This window comes from Schistocerca piceifrons, chromosome 9 (assembly GCF_021461385.2).
Source record: "Schistocerca piceifrons isolate TAMUIC-IGC-003096 chromosome 9, iqSchPice1.1, whole genome shotgun sequence".
NCBI classification, from domain to species: domain Eukaryota; kingdom Metazoa; phylum Arthropoda; class Insecta; order Orthoptera; family Acrididae; genus Schistocerca; species Schistocerca piceifrons.
The window spans coordinates 126,096,376-126,113,417 of record NC_060146.1 but is presented as its reverse complement, the minus strand read 5'-3'; the positions used below and the strand labels follow the sequence as shown (position 1 = coordinate 126,113,417).

The following is a 17,042-nucleotide window of genomic DNA, read 5'->3' as shown; positions in this document are numbered from 1 at the left end:
ACGGGTATGGAGACAGCCTCACGAAATAACTGACCCCGCATGTCAGCAGGGGACTTTCCCAGCTGGTGGAGGCTCTGTAATGGTGTGGGACGTGTGCATATGGAGTCATATGGGACCCTCGATACGACTCTGGCAGGTGACACGTACGCAAAGAACCTATATGATCACCTGCATCTACTCATGTCCATTGTGCATTCCAGTTCCAGCAGGACAATGCGACACCCCACACTTCCAGAATTGCTACAGAGTGGCGGCAGGAACACTCTTCTGAACTTAAACTCTTTCGCCGGCCACCGAACTCCTTGAACATTATTGAGCATATGGGGGTCCTCGCAACATGGTGTTTAGAAGAGATCTCCACCCCCTAGTACTCTTGTACATTTATGGGCAGCCCTGCAGGATTCATATTGTCTGTTCCCTCCAGCAGTACCTCAGACGTTAGTCGAGTCCTCACCAGATCGTGTTGCATCACTTCTGCGTCCTCGTGGGGTCCTGCACGATACTAGGCAGGTGTACCAGTTTCTTTGGCTCTTCAGTGTATTATATATATTGCCGTACAGGAGAGACATTTTACTTGAAAGTCGCTTGCCTGGTGTCGGCGGATAAATCCATTACTATGCCTGTTATTCCGAACAGCAAACTCCCTCTGAAATTCGTTCTCTTAGTATATGTACTGTTTTTTTAATGGTAACAAAGTTTGCCATATGGTGGATGATGTGTATGGTAATTAAAACCCTGGCCCAGTTGTTTCACGAGCCTGTCCCAATTGTCAGTCGAACTGTTGGCTGCACAGTTTTATCTGTGGGCTCGCGAATACGCTTCATCACTTTTGAGTCATCTTGGCTCCTTCAACAACCTACAATAATGAGACACATATTATGAACATTTGCGTAATAGCGTGTTGCTTCACCTTTGGAGCGCAGTACAACAGGGATTCTGGGTGGTATAAATTAGATAAGTGATAATTAAACCGAAACCCTCAGCTGCCGACAGGTGTTGTTTATATACATCATTGGGGACAGCTGAAAATGTGTGCCCCGACCAGGGCTCGAACCTGGGATCTTCTGCTTACATGGCGGACGCTCTATCCATCTGAGCCATCGAGGATTCAGAGGATAGCGCAACTACAGGGACTTATCTCCTGCACGCCTCCCGTGAGACACACATTTCCAACTGTCTACAACCTACATTCGTAGTGTTTCTAATAGATATTTGCCCATTCACTCATTACTCGCGTCAAACTAATCTGATGAGCCCCGTAAGAGTTCAGGCCAAGTGTGCGCATTCGCACAGAAGAGTCCTAGTCGAGGCACACATTTTCAGCTGTCCCCATTGATGTATATCAACAACACCTGTCGACAGCTAAGGGTTTCGATTTAATTATCATTTCATTCTAGAGAAGCTGCACGGTCATCAGTGGTATCTGTTCTTTCGGTAACACATAACATCTTCATACAATTCGATGACTGTCTGGTTGATGTCTGGAGGAATATGGCGCCATATGTCGATGAACAAAGCCCATAAATTACGGGTGAGTGGTTTATGCACGCGGAAATGACGTTAGATAGCGCCCCTGATGTGTCACATTGGGGTCAGATCAGGCGATTTGTTGGCGAAGACTTCATCATCCCACTATCGTGCTCCTCATACGACTGTAGCATGATTTCGGCCTTGTAAGACGTACAGTATTGTGCTGGCAGATGGGGCCACCGTCGGGAACACATCAAGGGTGAATGGGTGCTGGTGGTCTACTGTTATGCTCACGTAGTCCCCAACTGTCATGATGCTTTAGATTTCTCCAAAAATCCGAGCCAGGCTAGGTGAGTGTCCGCTGTATAATAATACTGTCCACCCAAGTACTGGCCTGCGTCCGTAGTGCGTTGCGTAATTCGAACAGCCTTTAGCCTCGATGGCAGCGTATCCACACAAGAGGATCACCTTAGTGTTACAAAAAAAGCGCTTTACCCTACCAGTCGACACATTTCAATTAATTCACTATCCAATTTCGATGATCCACTGGCCACTGTAATCCCAACTAACGATGGCATTCAGTATGCGCATGGTCAAGTATGGGTCGTGCTATCAGGTGGCATTCTGTCTCGCCTTGGGCAGTGGTCATAATTATTTCCTTCACCAGTTGTCGCATTGTGCCAAGCCAACACAAGACTCCTGCTGCATATGCTCTAGAGCATCATCCAGCAAGAAGTGCATTTGGAAATTTGTGCTAAGGTCTTATGGGACCAAACTGCTGAGGCCATCGCTCCCTAAGGTCACGCCCTACTTAATCTAACTTAAACAAACTTACTCTAAGGACAACAACACACACACCCATGCCCGAGGGCGGACTCGATCCTCCGACGGAGGGAGCCGCGCGAACCGTGACAAGGCGCCTGAGACCGCATGGCTACATCGCGCGGCAGCTGCATGAAGTCCGTCATAACACGAGCTGGTGGGTGCTTCTGTTTAGGTAGTAAACAAGCGAACCAGGCAATGCCTCACAATTACTGAATGAGCTTGGCAACTAGATGTACGTTCTTATTTCCTCTCCCACCTATTTCTCTGTAATTATTCTCACCCCTTTATTTATCTCTTTGTCTGTCCCCCCCTCTCGGTCCACCTCCTCCTCAACCTATTTCTCTCCACCTCCTCTTCCCTCTTCCTTTCTGTCCCATCTCCCCATCCTCTCTCCTCTTCTCTCAGTCCCATCTCCCCCTCCTCTCTCCTCTTCTCTCTGTCCCATCACCACCTCCCTCCCTCTCTGTCCATCTCCCATCACCCTCTGGCAATGTTCTCTCTCCCACTCTCGCACACGTTGAGCCTTGTTTGTTACTGCCAACCAAAGTCACTTACAAAAAATGGCTCTGAGCAGTATGGGACTAAACATCTGAGGTCATCAGTCCCCTAGAACTTAGAACTACTTAACCCTAACTAACCTAAGGACATCACACACATCCATGGCCAAGGCAGGATTCGAACCTGCGACCGTAGCGGTCGCGCGGTTCCAGACTGAAGCGCCTAGAACCGCTCGGCCACAAAGGCCGGCAAAGTCACTTAAAATAAATGGTTAACTCTGTTTGCAGCATTGATGTACTGGGTTCGAGAGACTTCTTTTATTGCAGAATCTGTGAGGATTGTAGCTTTAACGACAGCATTTCGTATAGTTTTAGTCAGCAAACGGGTAGGATTACAAAGCTGGGACAATCCAAATTCTGTGGTGATGTTCTAACCATAGCCTGATAAGCCACAAATAAAACTTATCTGTTTCCTGTTAAAACAACTGTAAGGCAGAAAACAAAGCAGCACATAGATGTGTAAATATTTTTTGTTTAAAATTATATGGAAGGAGAAAAATATATGAGTAGGTGACAGAAACTAATGGTTCAAATGCTGTTATCTCAGTTCAATCTGATAGCGAGAAATAAAACGAAATCGCACATTTTCGCAACACAGCAGTATTTTCTTTCTCACTATCGGTTTTATCTGGAAATTTGTGCATTGTTGTTGAAAAATTTTGTGGGCTATGTCAGTCCGTATTTTTCACAGTACCGTGCGAAATTACGTCCGTCCAGATGTTTATTGGAATATTGTGTAAAATTTTGATGTCAGTGGGTCAAGATCTTTTCGAGACGTTACAAAATTGCCTCTTTCCGTAGTCCTTATAATTATACACTATATGTATTAAAAATGTGTACCCTACGTCCGTATGAACTTTTATTAGTGTTCCAGATCTTCTTCTTCTGTAGTGGTCAATCCAAGGATTGGTTTGCAACAGCTACAATGGCAGCTTGTCTCCATTCTGTGCGTCTTTCAGCTTTTCTCTTCATTTCTTTATAGGTGTCACATCCCACATCTTTCACGATTTGATCCATGTACCTCAGTCGTGGTCTTCCTCTTGGTCTTTTTCCCTCGACATATCCCTCTATGATTGTGTTCAGGAGTCCTTTATGTCTTAATAGATGGCCTGTAAATTGCACTCTGTAAATTGGTGTTCCAGATATCTGAAGTAAATTCGTTAAGAAATTCTCGAGATTTTTGGCAAAAACGTGTTGCCTTTATATAGTAGTACAAATTACTTAATTTACAAGCTTGGCTGAATTGTTCCCAGATGTCCACAAGGTGCGTTTAGGTTTTCAGTGCACCTTCTCCTCATTAACAATCCCTTCATACGGGTACTACTGGTTTACCACCGCATAGGTATTTTCTTCTTTCAGTTGCTAAGTGACGTGTGAGTCAAAATTAATTGAAACTACTCCAGGCGTTAAAGAGTGCTCAACGCCCATACCTACGCGATAGATATTTAGCCTGCAGGTAGTACCATAATTCATTTCATTTACTTCTAGAGTTCCATTTTGGCTATCTTTTACGTGTAACTAACGGATCCATCCCATGTCCACTTGATTGGAAGTCTCACCTCCAAAGTATTTCTGTTACACTCAGTACGTACTATTTGTAAATGAGTAATATGTTTGAAGTTGTTACTGGTGATTCATAATTATGGTTCTTTTTATTCATATCGTTAGACACTCACCATAATCCTCAGAACTGGAGCCGCTACGTGTATTTCTTTCCAAACAGTGTGATATATACGTAGCGAGTTTAGTAACATTGCTCCAGATGAACGGTGATTAAGCTCAAAGAAACAGCCCCGAATATACACTGAGCTTCTCCGTAGATTCGGTGACGAAGCAAATATGTGGAGAAGACTGATAAAAAGAAGAGACAGGTTGATGTAGCATACGTTAATAAATCATGGTGCAACTGATATGGTGCCAGAAAGAGCTGTAGAGGGTAAAAGTTGTACGGAAATAAAGATATTGGAGTACACTGAACAAAGAACTGGTGACGTTGGCAGCAAGTGCCACACTGCAGTGAAGAGAACGGCACGGATGTGGAATTCATGGTGGGTCGCATCAAACCAGTTGCAACGCTGGTGACAAACAAAAAGCCTTTTGACCAGCTGTGATCTGCCTACGCTTATGAGAAATATCATTAATATGACCTCCGCAAATGATGTGAAATCCCAAATCCACCACTCTTTTGGCTGAACTTACTTTGGGTGGTTGTCTTTCTCTCGTGACGCACATCCACTCACTCATTTTATGTTCGATGCTTTTTTTTATTGTGTAAATAACAACTAACATATCTGCGAAATATGTATTTGCGTTCCATCTGTAAGCGACATATAAGTGAGATGCACTGAGATACATCGTCAGGCAGCAGTAGCCGGCCAAGACACAAACAGCAACAGGGAAGTAACCGATATTGTGACTTTTACGAGTTCCTAACCAGGATCGAATTTTACAGTATCATCTGTGTGCTATAATAGTTTACTTTCTTGAGTTCCTGCGTGTTAATTTAATATATAATAGCCACAGTTCTCGCGTTTGCGTTTGTTCGGAAAGTAAACCGATTTTGTAACATATTACAAGTTCCTAATCAGGGGTGAATTATTTAGTTTCACCTGCATGGTACGCTAGTTAGATTTTTGAATCGCTGCATATTAATCTATTAGTTCCTGCGTTATCGTCAGGATCTACAGCAGAGTTGAACAGCACGTGTTGATAGTCCATTTAGCTGCATAGTTTAGTTTGCCACGGTTTTTTGTATGGACAGGGACTGCGATTGTTGTGTGCAGATGCGAGCCAAGTCGGTGCCACTTCGCTCTCAGCTCCAGGCTCTGATGGCTCCGGTTACACAGCTTGGGGCTGCAGTGGATGGGCACCACTGTTGTGGGCTGGCCATGGGCTCCAACAGATGTCAAGCATGTCCAGATCCTCCGATAGATCCTCACCGGTGGCCAGCTCAGTAACTGCTCGCATTGAAGTTGACCCCTGACCTGTGATCGAATCGGAGGTCGCCCAAGGGCTAAGCAGGCGGCGAAAGACTTCCTAGGCGGCCGCACGTAGGGCCTCCCCGGTTTGTCTGACAAACAGTCTCTAGCTACTGTCTGTGGCTGACGCTGTCGCTGAGCCAGATGCCGTCACTTGTCCTGTTTAGGAGGAAACCACTCAGCCTGCAAGGTCTGGGCAATCACAGAGGGTGGGATTATTTGTAGTTCAGAGCTCCAACGTTAGACGCGTTGTGGGGCAACTTAGGGACTTGGCTGACAAGAAGGGAAATAAAACCAATGTGCACTCTGTGTGCATACCAGGTAGAGTCATTCCAGATATGGAACGGGTCCTCCCAGACGCCATGAAGAGCACAGGGTGCAGCCAGCTGCAGATGGTGTCTCACGTCGGAAGCAATGATGTGTGTCGCTTTGGGTTAGAAGAGATCCTCTCTGGCATCTAGCGGCTAACAGAAGTGGTATAGGGTGCCTGTCTTGCTTTCAAGATGAAGGCAGAGCTGTCCATTTGCAGCATAGTCGACAGGACAGATTGCGGACCTCTGGCACAGGGGCGAGTGGAGGGTCTGAATCAAACGCTCAGACGGTTATGCGACCTTGTAGGCTGCAGATTCCTCGACTTGCTCTAAAGGATGGTTGGGTTTAGGGTTCCGCTGAATAGGTCATGAGTCGGCTACACGCGTGGTGACTTTAATTTACCCTCTATATGTTGGCGAAAATACATGTTTAATTCCGGAGGTACCCATAAAACATCATCCGAAATTGCGATAAACGCATTCTCTGAAACTTATTTCGAGCAGTTGGTTAAGGAGCTCACGTGATTAGTAAACCGTTGTGAAAAAACATTTGACCTCTTAGCAACAAATAATCGTGAGTTAGTAACGAACATCAAAACAGATACAGGGATTAGTGAACACAGAGTTGTCGTAGCGAGATTGAATATTGTAACCCCCAAATCCTCCAAAATTAAGTGAAAGATATACCTATTCAAAAAAGGAAATAAAAATTCAATTGAAGCCTCCCTGAGAGATAATCTCCACTCATTCCAAATTAATAATGTAAGTGCAGATCAAATGTCGCTTGGATTCAAAGAAATAGTATGGGCAGCAATTTAGAGATTTATACCAAATAAATAAACAAACGATGGAGCTGATCCTCCTCGGCACAAGAAACGAGTCATATCACTGTTGCACAAACAACGAAACAAACATGGCAAATTTAAACAGATGCAAAATCCCCAAGATTTGTCTCGAAATCTGACAGAAAATGCAAAGATTTTCTGGTCGTGTGTGAAGTTTGTTAGCGCCAAGAAACCTTTAATGCCTTTTCTGCGTTAGCAATGTAGAGACTAACGTAGACAGTGCTGCCAAAGCAGAGTTACTAAACACAGCCTCCCGAAATGCCTTAACAAAAGACGACGACGTAAATATTCCAGAATTCGAATCATGAACGGTTACCAACATTAGTAACGTAGAAGTAAATATCCTCGGAGTAGTGAAGCAACTTAAATCACCCAATTAAAGCAAGTCTGCTGGTCTACACTGTATACCAATTAGGTTCCTTTTGAAGTATGCTGATGCATTAGCTCCATGTGCTAGTAAGTAGCACAGGTCACACCAAAATTCGAGAGAGGTAGTAGGAGTAATCGACTTAATTACAGGCCCATATCATTAACGTCTATATGCACCGGGATTTTGGAACATATGTTGTGTTCTAACAGTATGAATTACCTCGAAGAAAACGGTCTATTGACACACAGTCATCATTGATTTAGAAAACATCGTTCTTGTGAAACACACCTAGCTTTTTATTCGCATGAAGTGTTGAGTGCTATTGACAAGGGCTTTCAGATTGATTCCGTATTTCTGGATTTTCGGAATGCTTTTGACACTGTACCACACAAGCGACCTGTAGTGAAATTGCGTGGTTATGGAATATCGTCTCTGTTACGTGATTGTATTTGTGATTTCCTGTCAGAGAGGTCAAAGTTCGGAGTAACTGACGGAAAGACATAGAGTGAAATGGAAGTGATTTCTGGCGTTCCCCAAGGTAGTGTTATACGCCCTCTGCCGTTCCTTATCTATTTAGACGATTTTGGAGACAATCTGAGCAGCCGTCATAGGTTGTTTGCAGATGACGCTATCGTTTATCGACTAATAAAGTCATCAGAAGTTGAAACCAAATTGGAAAACGATTTAGAAAAGATATCTGTATGGTGCGAAAATTGGCAGTTGAACCTAAATAACGAAAAGTGTGAGTTCATCCACATGAGTGCTAAAAGAAATTCGTTAAACTTCGGTTCCACGATAAATCAGTCAAATCTAAAGGCCGTAATTTCAACTAAATACTTAGGAATTACAATTACAAACAACTTAAATTGGAAGGAACACATAGAAAATGTTGTGAGGAAGGCCAAGCAAAGACTGCGTTTTATTGGCAGGACACTTAGAAAATGCAACAGACCTACTAAGGAGACTGCCTTCCAATCACCAACTTTCTCCTCCGAATACGAAAATATTTTGTTGAGAATTGTGAAGGTGGTTCGACGAACCCTCTGCCAGGCATTTAAATATGGTTTGCAGAGTATCCATGTAGACGTAGATGTAGCATCAGTGTTGCCACCTTTAATCTACAGTAAAACAACAAAGTGCCATGGTGAGAGTTGGCTCACCTGAAGCTGTCAGTGTTAGTCGACTAGACTCGTCCACACGACGTGACAACCTTTGCATACTTTCTTTCTGGTGGCTATTGACATCGTTTCCACGACACGAATCAGAATTAAGGAGTATATTAAGAATCAAAAAAGGTTCATGTAATTTTAATCTATGCTCTTTATTTAGCCACAATCGCTTAGATATACATAAGCTGATCACATAACCAGGTGTGGCAAAACTGCCGTCTTTAAATTCTCTTTATCGTTACTAAATAAATTTTAGCACAAACATTTAAATGTGAGCTTCGTGTTTTCTAACGAAGTTTCCTCCTCCTCATAACAAGGACTTTGGGTAGTTCAGCATTAATTGTGCATTATTAACTTGGTTTCCATCATTTATTCTCTTGTGAATGCCAAATCGTCTGATGTTTTCTGAATTTTGGTTATTAGCCCTAATCTGTACCCTAAAGAATGGGAATTTTTACTAGTGAACATCAGAACGACTGATCAGGGATAACATTTTTCAAAGTAGATCAAATAATTTTATCTCACAGGCTGCAAGGGATTAGATTACGTGGAACTGGAAAAGGTAATGGCGTGTATTTTTGGGCAAAGTGCTGTGTCGCCCGAACAAGACAAAGCTAGGATAAAAGCACCACAAGCACAAAGACGAGAGCTGATGCCAGTGCCATAGAGACTCGCCACTTGCGCGAGTTCCACCAGCGCCACGGGCGGCGTTGAGGATGAAGATATCGACTTCGCCTCGGCCAATTTCCAGCCGAGTGCAATGCGCCAGTGACCGGATGACAAAGGACAGAATCCTACTCGGAAAACAGAAGAGCAGCTCTCACCCACTTGGTTATAGATCATCGTCCAGGGCTGATTTAGGGAACGTCGTTTAGTGAAGCCTTAGAAATAAACAGACAGTTATAAATTGCATTTACTACCTAAAAGCCTCAAATAAGTTCTGCAGAAATTTTTACGAAGTCTCAGACGGAGTTGAGGAAAGATAGATTAGGCAGAATTGGTGGTGGAGTGTTTGTGTCTGTCAGTAGTGGTTTATCTTGTAGTGAAGTCGAAGTAGATACTCCGTGCGAATTGGTATGGGTGGAGGTTATACTTAACAGCCGAACTAAGTTTATAATTGGCTTCTTCTGCCGACCCCCAGACTCCGATGATATAGTTGCTGAACAGTTCAGAGAGAATTTGAGTCTCGTTACAAATAAATACCCCACTCATACGGTTATAGTTGGTGGGGTGTTCAACCTTCCCTCGATATGTTGGCAAAAATACTTGCTCAAAACCGGTGGTAGGCAGAAAACATCTTCCGAGATTGTCCTAAATGCTTCCTCCGAAAATTATTTCGAGCAGTTAGTCCACGAACCCACGCGAATTGTAAATGGTTGCGAAAACACACTTGACCTCTTAGCCACAAAAAATCCAGAGCTAATAGAGAGCTTCATGACTGATACAGGGATTAGTGATCACAAGGGCGTTGTAGCTAGGCTCAATACCGCTTCTTCCAAATCCACTAGAAACAAACGCAAAATAATTTTATTTAAAAAAGCGGATAAAGTGTCACTAGAAGCCTTCCTAAGAGACACTCTCCATTCCTTCCGAGCTGACTATGCAAATGTAGAAGAGATGTGACTCAAATTCAAAGATATATAGTAGCAACAGCAATTGAGAGATTCATACCTCATAAATTAGTAAGAGATGGAACTGATCCCCCATGGTACACAAAACAGGTCCGAACTCTATTGCAGAGGCAGCGGAAAGAAGCATGCGAAGTTCAGAAGAACGCGAAATCCCGAAGATTGGCTAAAATTTACAGATGCGAGAAATTTGGCACGGATTTCAATGCGAGATGCCTTTAATAGGTTCCACAACGAAACATTGTCTCGAAATTTGGTAGAAAATCCGAAGAAATTCTGGTCCTATGTAAAGTACACAAGCGGCAAGACGCAGTCAATACCTTCGCTGGGCAGTGCCGATGGTACTGTTACCGACGACTGTGCCGCTAAAGCGGAGTTATTGAACGCAGTTTCCCGAAATTCCTTCACCAGGGAAAACGAATGGAATATTCCAGAATTTGAAACACGAACAGCTGATAGCATGAGTTTCTTAGAAGTAGGTACCTTAGGGGTTGCGAAGCAACTCAAATCGCTTGATACGGGCAAGTCTTCAGGTCCAGATTGTATACCGATTAGGTTCCTTTCAGATTACGCTGATACAATAGCTCCCTACTTAGCAATCATATACAACCGCTCGCTCACCAATAGATCTGTACCTACAGATTGGAAAATTGCAGGTCGCACCAGTGTTTAAGAAGGGTAGTAGGAGTAATCCATCGAACTACAGACCTATATCATTGACGTCGGTTTGCAGTGGGGTTTTGGAGCATATATTGTATTCAAACATTATGAATCACCTCGAAGGGAACGCTCTATTGATACGTAATCAGCATGGTTTCAGAAAACATCGTTCTTGTGCAGCCCAGATAGCTCTTTATTCGCACGAAGTAATGGCCGCTATCGACAGGGGATCTCAAGTTGATTTCGTATTTGTAGATTTCCGGAAAGCTTTTGACACCGTTCCTCACAAGCGACTTCTAATCAAGCTGCGGGCCTGTGCGGTATCGTCTCAGTTGTGCGACTGAATTCGTGATTTCCTGTCAGGAAGGTCGCAGTTCGTAGTAATAGACGACAAATCATCGAGTAGAATTGAAGTGATATCTGGTGTTCTCCAGGGAAGCGTCCTGGGACCTCTGCTGTTCCTGATCTATATAAATGACCTGGGTGACAATCTGAGCAGTTCTTTTAGGTTCTTCGCAGATGATGCTGTAGTTTACCGTCTAGTAAGGTCATCCGAAGACCAGTATCAGTTGCAAAGCGATTTAGAAAAGATTGCTGTATGGTGTGGCAGGTGGCAGTTGACGCCAAATAAGTGTGAGGTGATCCACATGTTCCAAAAGAAATCCGTTGGAATTCGATTACTCGATAAATAGTACAATTCTCAAGGCTGTCAATTCAACTAAGTACCTGGGTGTTAAAATTACGAACAACTTCAGCTGGAAAGACCACATAGATAATATTGTGGGGAAGGCGAGCCAAAGGTTGCGTTTCATTGGCAGGACACTTAGAAGATGCAACAAGTGCACTAAAGAGACAGCTTACGCTATACTCGTTCGTCCTCTGTTTGAATATTGCTGCGCGGTGTGGGATCCTTACTAGGTGGGATTGACGGAGGACATCGAAAGGGCCCAAAAAAGGGCAGCTAGTTTTGTATTATCACATAATACGGGAGAGAGTGTGGCAGATATGATACGCGTTTTGGAATGGAAGTCATTAAAGCAAAGACGTTTTTCGTCGCGGCGAGATCTATTTACGAAATTTCAGTCACCAACTTTCTCTTCCGCATGCGAAAATATTTTGTTGAACTCAACCTACATAGGTAGGAATGATCATCAAAATAAAATAAGAGAAATCCGAGCTCGGACAGAAAGGTTTAGGTGTTCGTTTTTCCCGCGCTGTTCGGGAGTGGAATGGTGGAGAGATAGTATGATTGTGGTTCGACGAACCCTCTGCCAAGCACTTAAATGTGAATTGCAGAGTAGTAATGCAGATGTAGATGTAGATGTACTGTGAAGTTTACTCACTATTACTTGCTCTTACCTATTGAGGGCCTCTTTTTGTGTTATATTGCAAGCAGTGTTGCAGACTTCACTGTTCGACAAGTCACAAAGATAAATAAAACTTTTTAACTCATTTGTGTAACTCTGTTACTAATTTGTTGGTGTGTTCTAGAACCTTCGTTCTCCTATCCTGTTACCTGACCTGTGGCATAGCTGTGTAATAGTGGCAGGGAGAAATAGTCTTACAGCACCAGGAGCCGTTTCACGTACCCACAAACTCGGCCTGCCGTAACAACAGTAGCGACGAGGCCTTTACAAAAATGACCAAGAGGGTTTACAAAACTCAGTTAACAAACCAAGTAGCTGCATTAATAACATGTATTGCACAGATGGAGCGTACTGATCATTTGTCATCAAGGCGTCGGATAGGTCTAGGAAACGCAACATCACGCGCAATTACTCACACACAAAGATTCGAAAGCAAAGTTAACCACTTTCCATTGCTGATCATCAAAGCCAGGTCGTGACTGACAACAAGAAGAATCTTGACAATCAACTGGGCACGCATTACATGATGTATTTCGTGACCGATCAGACGCAAAATTCGGTGCCATTCGAGATTAGGGGAAACAATACCGAAATTATCAGTTCTGAGAATTCCACGCTGCTTGTAACAATGCAGGTACATCGTTACAGAGAAAACTAACTCGAAATTAGTCCATTTCCCATGCAAAAATCACTGCTTACTGGATCACGGAACAGTGACTACTTGCCATAACTGGTCTCGCCCGTCTCCAAGTGTTCTCCCCCAAAACAGAAACTGCTTCACCTCTGCATACAGAAAACGACATAACTTTATATGGACAAACCGACCAGTCACCAAACTGCTTCTGTTGGAAAGAACAGACGTCCCCTCCAATCAGAAGACAGGGGAAGAAACGCCCGCTTCTCTCGGCCTAAGATATTCCATTCTGTTCCTAAAACACTTCTTCTTGCCAGGTTCTAGCTAAAAACGTTCGATTAACATACTTGTAGATTATGTTTTAAATTCAATGAAATGCTAGGAGTGTGTACTTATCTTTTTGGTTTCGACGACTTTTCTGTACCAGTTCAATGTTAATTAGTGTGCATAATAATTTCTTGACTGCAGAAAACCCTGTAGTCAATGCGGAAAGCCGATGATGTTAAATAACTTACACTATCACATGGTTTGCATTTTGTGTTAATGTTTATATTGTTTCGGAACATTTGCACAACGCGCAGCTCAACGAAACTAACTTCACATATCAGTCACAGAACTAACTGAAAACGACTACATTCTGATTCCACTCCCGAACTCTTACGCTCACAGCTTATATAGTTTATTAACAATAAAAGTTCTTTAAACGTGTTTTTCAACAAAGTCGCACTGAGTTACAATTTCATGAGAGGTTGGTTAAAATTTTGAAGATAATAAACGAGCGATTATAACAAAAGTCATTTCTAAAATTGCTTTTCAGATTTAGTATCGAAATTCTGCTTGAGAAATGACTAACAATACTTGATACAAAATAATTAATATCTCTTTAATTGCAACAGGAATTTTGCCATTGACATATCTTGGGATACTTTATATAATTCAGAAATAGATTTTCAGGTTCAAATTTTACATAATAGTCCTATTCTGACCAACTGATCAAAATAATTTATGACAAAGTCCTAGAACTCGTAATTAAAATATTAATTACGCTGAATCTGGTAACTGTTTTTAAGGACACATGATCTCTTGAGAGTGAACTTAACTTTCAGTGCATCAATTAGCCAGAAATATATCCAAAACATTAATTCTCACTTTTTATGAAATAATCGAATTTTGACAGTTAATTTCCAATTTCATGACTGAACTGATTTTAACCTTAACACTTCTACGTGGTTACTGTCTGATAGCTACAGAAATGAAACGATTAGTTTTTCTGTAAAATTGTTAAAATTGATGATTACAATATGATTCTTTGCCACTAATTAATGATTCCTCTTAATTACATTTAAATGAGCTGTAGTTGACCAAATGGGTGCGGCATTTTGTATATCTCGTGTACAATGTTATTTGGTACACCAAAAGTCATATTTTAACATTTGCAATACCTTGAAATGTTTACCGTATAAAACGTAAAAGCGTGGTACCGATTACTTCACATAGGGTCCCACAGTACGTTCTATCACATGTTCGACGGCTGATATTTTCTAGACTTCGTCCAAACGCTTGGATCTGAAAACAGCCAATCGCGAAATTCTACGCTTGAGTACTGGCGACACCGTCTGGCACTGCAGCGTTGCGTCAGAATCTCGCGACTTGGCTCCGAAAACAATCGTCAGCCGCCTTCCCAGGTGATTATTGAAGAGCTAAGTCAAGAGCTTTCAAATATCGCATCCGTTTCTTCATACACATACATTCATTTGAAATACGCAATCATCGATGTTTGGATCAGGTGGTAGTAGGTATGTGTTGTACCGAATGTTAATTGTAATTAAGCTGAGTATAAAGACACACACATGAAGCTTCCCAGCCTGATATTCCCGTCGGGCATTGAAAATATGAGCTGCAAAATATGAGTAAATGCAGCAGGTACAGAATAGGCAGTACAATTTGATAAGGCAACACCACCAAAATTATTATAAGAAGCGGACACATTGACGCCTTCCAATCAGACAGTGCTTCTTTTTTATTAAGCTGTATTGATCAACACAGATTATCCAGTCTATCCAAATGAGACTGGCAGTTCCTGGCAAACTGTCTGTTTTGTTCCTATGCAAATCGCGTCTGTAACATACTCTAAGTTAAAAAAAAAAGTACCACTGAGGAATTATACGAATGGGACAGAAAGTGGTAGATGTGATATACCGGGTGATTATAATTAAACTTCCCCTATTGAGCACGTTATAACACGGCAACTGATTAATGTACGTGTAGCAAACTTGGTAGCATTAATGTCCAGAGTATAGGGTGCATGATTTCCATGCGTCACAACGCCACCGTGCAGTACCAACTATGGCGACCAGGTGCCGTGATCAATGATCGTGATTCATTGTCTCACACACCTGACCAACCGCAGTGCTATTGTTGACGTGTCAACATGAGCATGGACAAAAGGAGCAGGGCATTATTGGTGAAGCCCTATTGTCAAAACAACAGTAATACTGCAGCTGGTGTTGGAGAATATCGTCGGATGATAGGATTACGGAAGGGTCTTCTTTCTCCACCTGCTGTGCGTAGCATGATGAAGAAGTTCGAATGACCTGGAGGACTGGTCATACCTCCGGGAAGAGGCCGACGACCTGTTGCACCACAGGAGATTGGTGAAATCACTGTTGCTACGGCAGACAACGCTGCGGCCAATTCTTGATCAAATGTTCAAAAGTGTGTGTAATCTTATGGGACTTAACTGCTAAGCTCATCAGTCCCCAAGCTTACACACTACTTAACCTAAATTATCCTATGGACAAACACACACACCCATGCCCGAGGGAGGACTCGAACCTCCGCCGGGACCAGCCGCACAGACCATGACTGCAACACCTTAGACCGAATTCTTGATCGTCAGGCAGTGTGCGTGCTGGATCATGACATTTAAACATCCAGTGGTCCACCGTATAAAAGGTGTTTCGATTCATTCTGAAATGGTATCCGTGCAAAATCCATATCGTACGGCAACTTGTACCACAGGACGCACGACGACGTGTTCGCTTCGCTCTCCACTTTCTCGCAAGTATTGAAGTTGGCGAGGGGCGGTCCTGGATCATTCTATGGACAGACGAAGCTCATTTTTTCTCTGACGGGTGAGGGTGAGGTGGACATACAGAATTGCTGAATGTGGGGATCTTCACCTCATCTTCATCTACATCTACATTTATACTGCGCAAGCCACCCAACGATTTGTGGCGGAGGGCACTTTACGTGCCACTGTCATTACCTCCCTTTTCTGTTCCAGTCGCGTATGGTTCGCGGGAAGAACGACTGTCTGAAAGCCTCCGTGCGCGCTCGAATCTCTCTAATTTTACATTCGTGATCTCCTCGGGAGGTATAAGTAGGGGGAAGCAATATATTCGATACCTCATCCAGAAACGCACCCTCTCGAAACCTGGCGAGCTCCAGTCACTGTCCATGAGGTTTCTCTGTATGATGAATGTGCCACTGTATGGTGTAGCTTGACGGCTATGTTCATCATTGTCCCATTCTGTTTTGAACAGTTTGGTGGTCAAGGACCAAAGACGAGCAGTGAGTGATCAGCGTTACTGCGATATGCTTCGCTAGCACGTCAGACCCGCCTTACAAGAGAGAGACACATTGAACTAAACAGTTTTCATGCAAGATGGGGCCCACCGCACATCGTTCGTGAAGTTCACCTGCTTCTCCGAAACACACATGGAAACGATTGATTTTTCGGCCTATCGTTTCCAATTGCCTGGCCGGCAGGATCACCTAGTCTCATTCCCTGTGGATGCTGGTTGCGGGGCTACCTGAACGACACGGTTTACCAGGGGCACTTTCACACATGTGTTGATCCTACGCTCTCAGACTCTTCTGGACACCAATGGGCGCCATATTGAGCCCCTTTTGTAGCAGTAATGCTACCGACACGAAATGGTATGGTTCCCTTTCCCTATGTTCTTGACATTAATGCTACCAGTTCTGATCCTTGTAGAGTGATTAGTTTATTTATAACGTGTTAAACAGGAAAATAATTATAAGCACCCGATACATGTACAGGTTAACAAATGATCACTATTTCAGGAAAACAGAATGAATTATTTAACAAACTGAGCTGTTTCTTCTGCAAGCAGTAATTCAGCTTGGCATTCTTTGACAGTTATTGGATGTCCTCTTGAGGGATATCGTGCCAAATGCTGTCCAACTGATGTTAGATCTGTCG

The 17,042-nt window shown here is 43.1% G+C and overlaps 1 non-coding gene across 1 annotated transcript; it reads right to left on the bottom strand.

Moving 5' to 3' along the window:
• Positions 1-1,033: 1,033 nt before the first annotated feature.
• Positions 1,034-1,107, bottom strand: Trnat-ugu. The gene has a single exon. It is a non-coding gene; the product is annotated as a tRNA-Thr (tRNA).
• Positions 1,108-17,042: the final 15,935 nt, after the last annotated feature.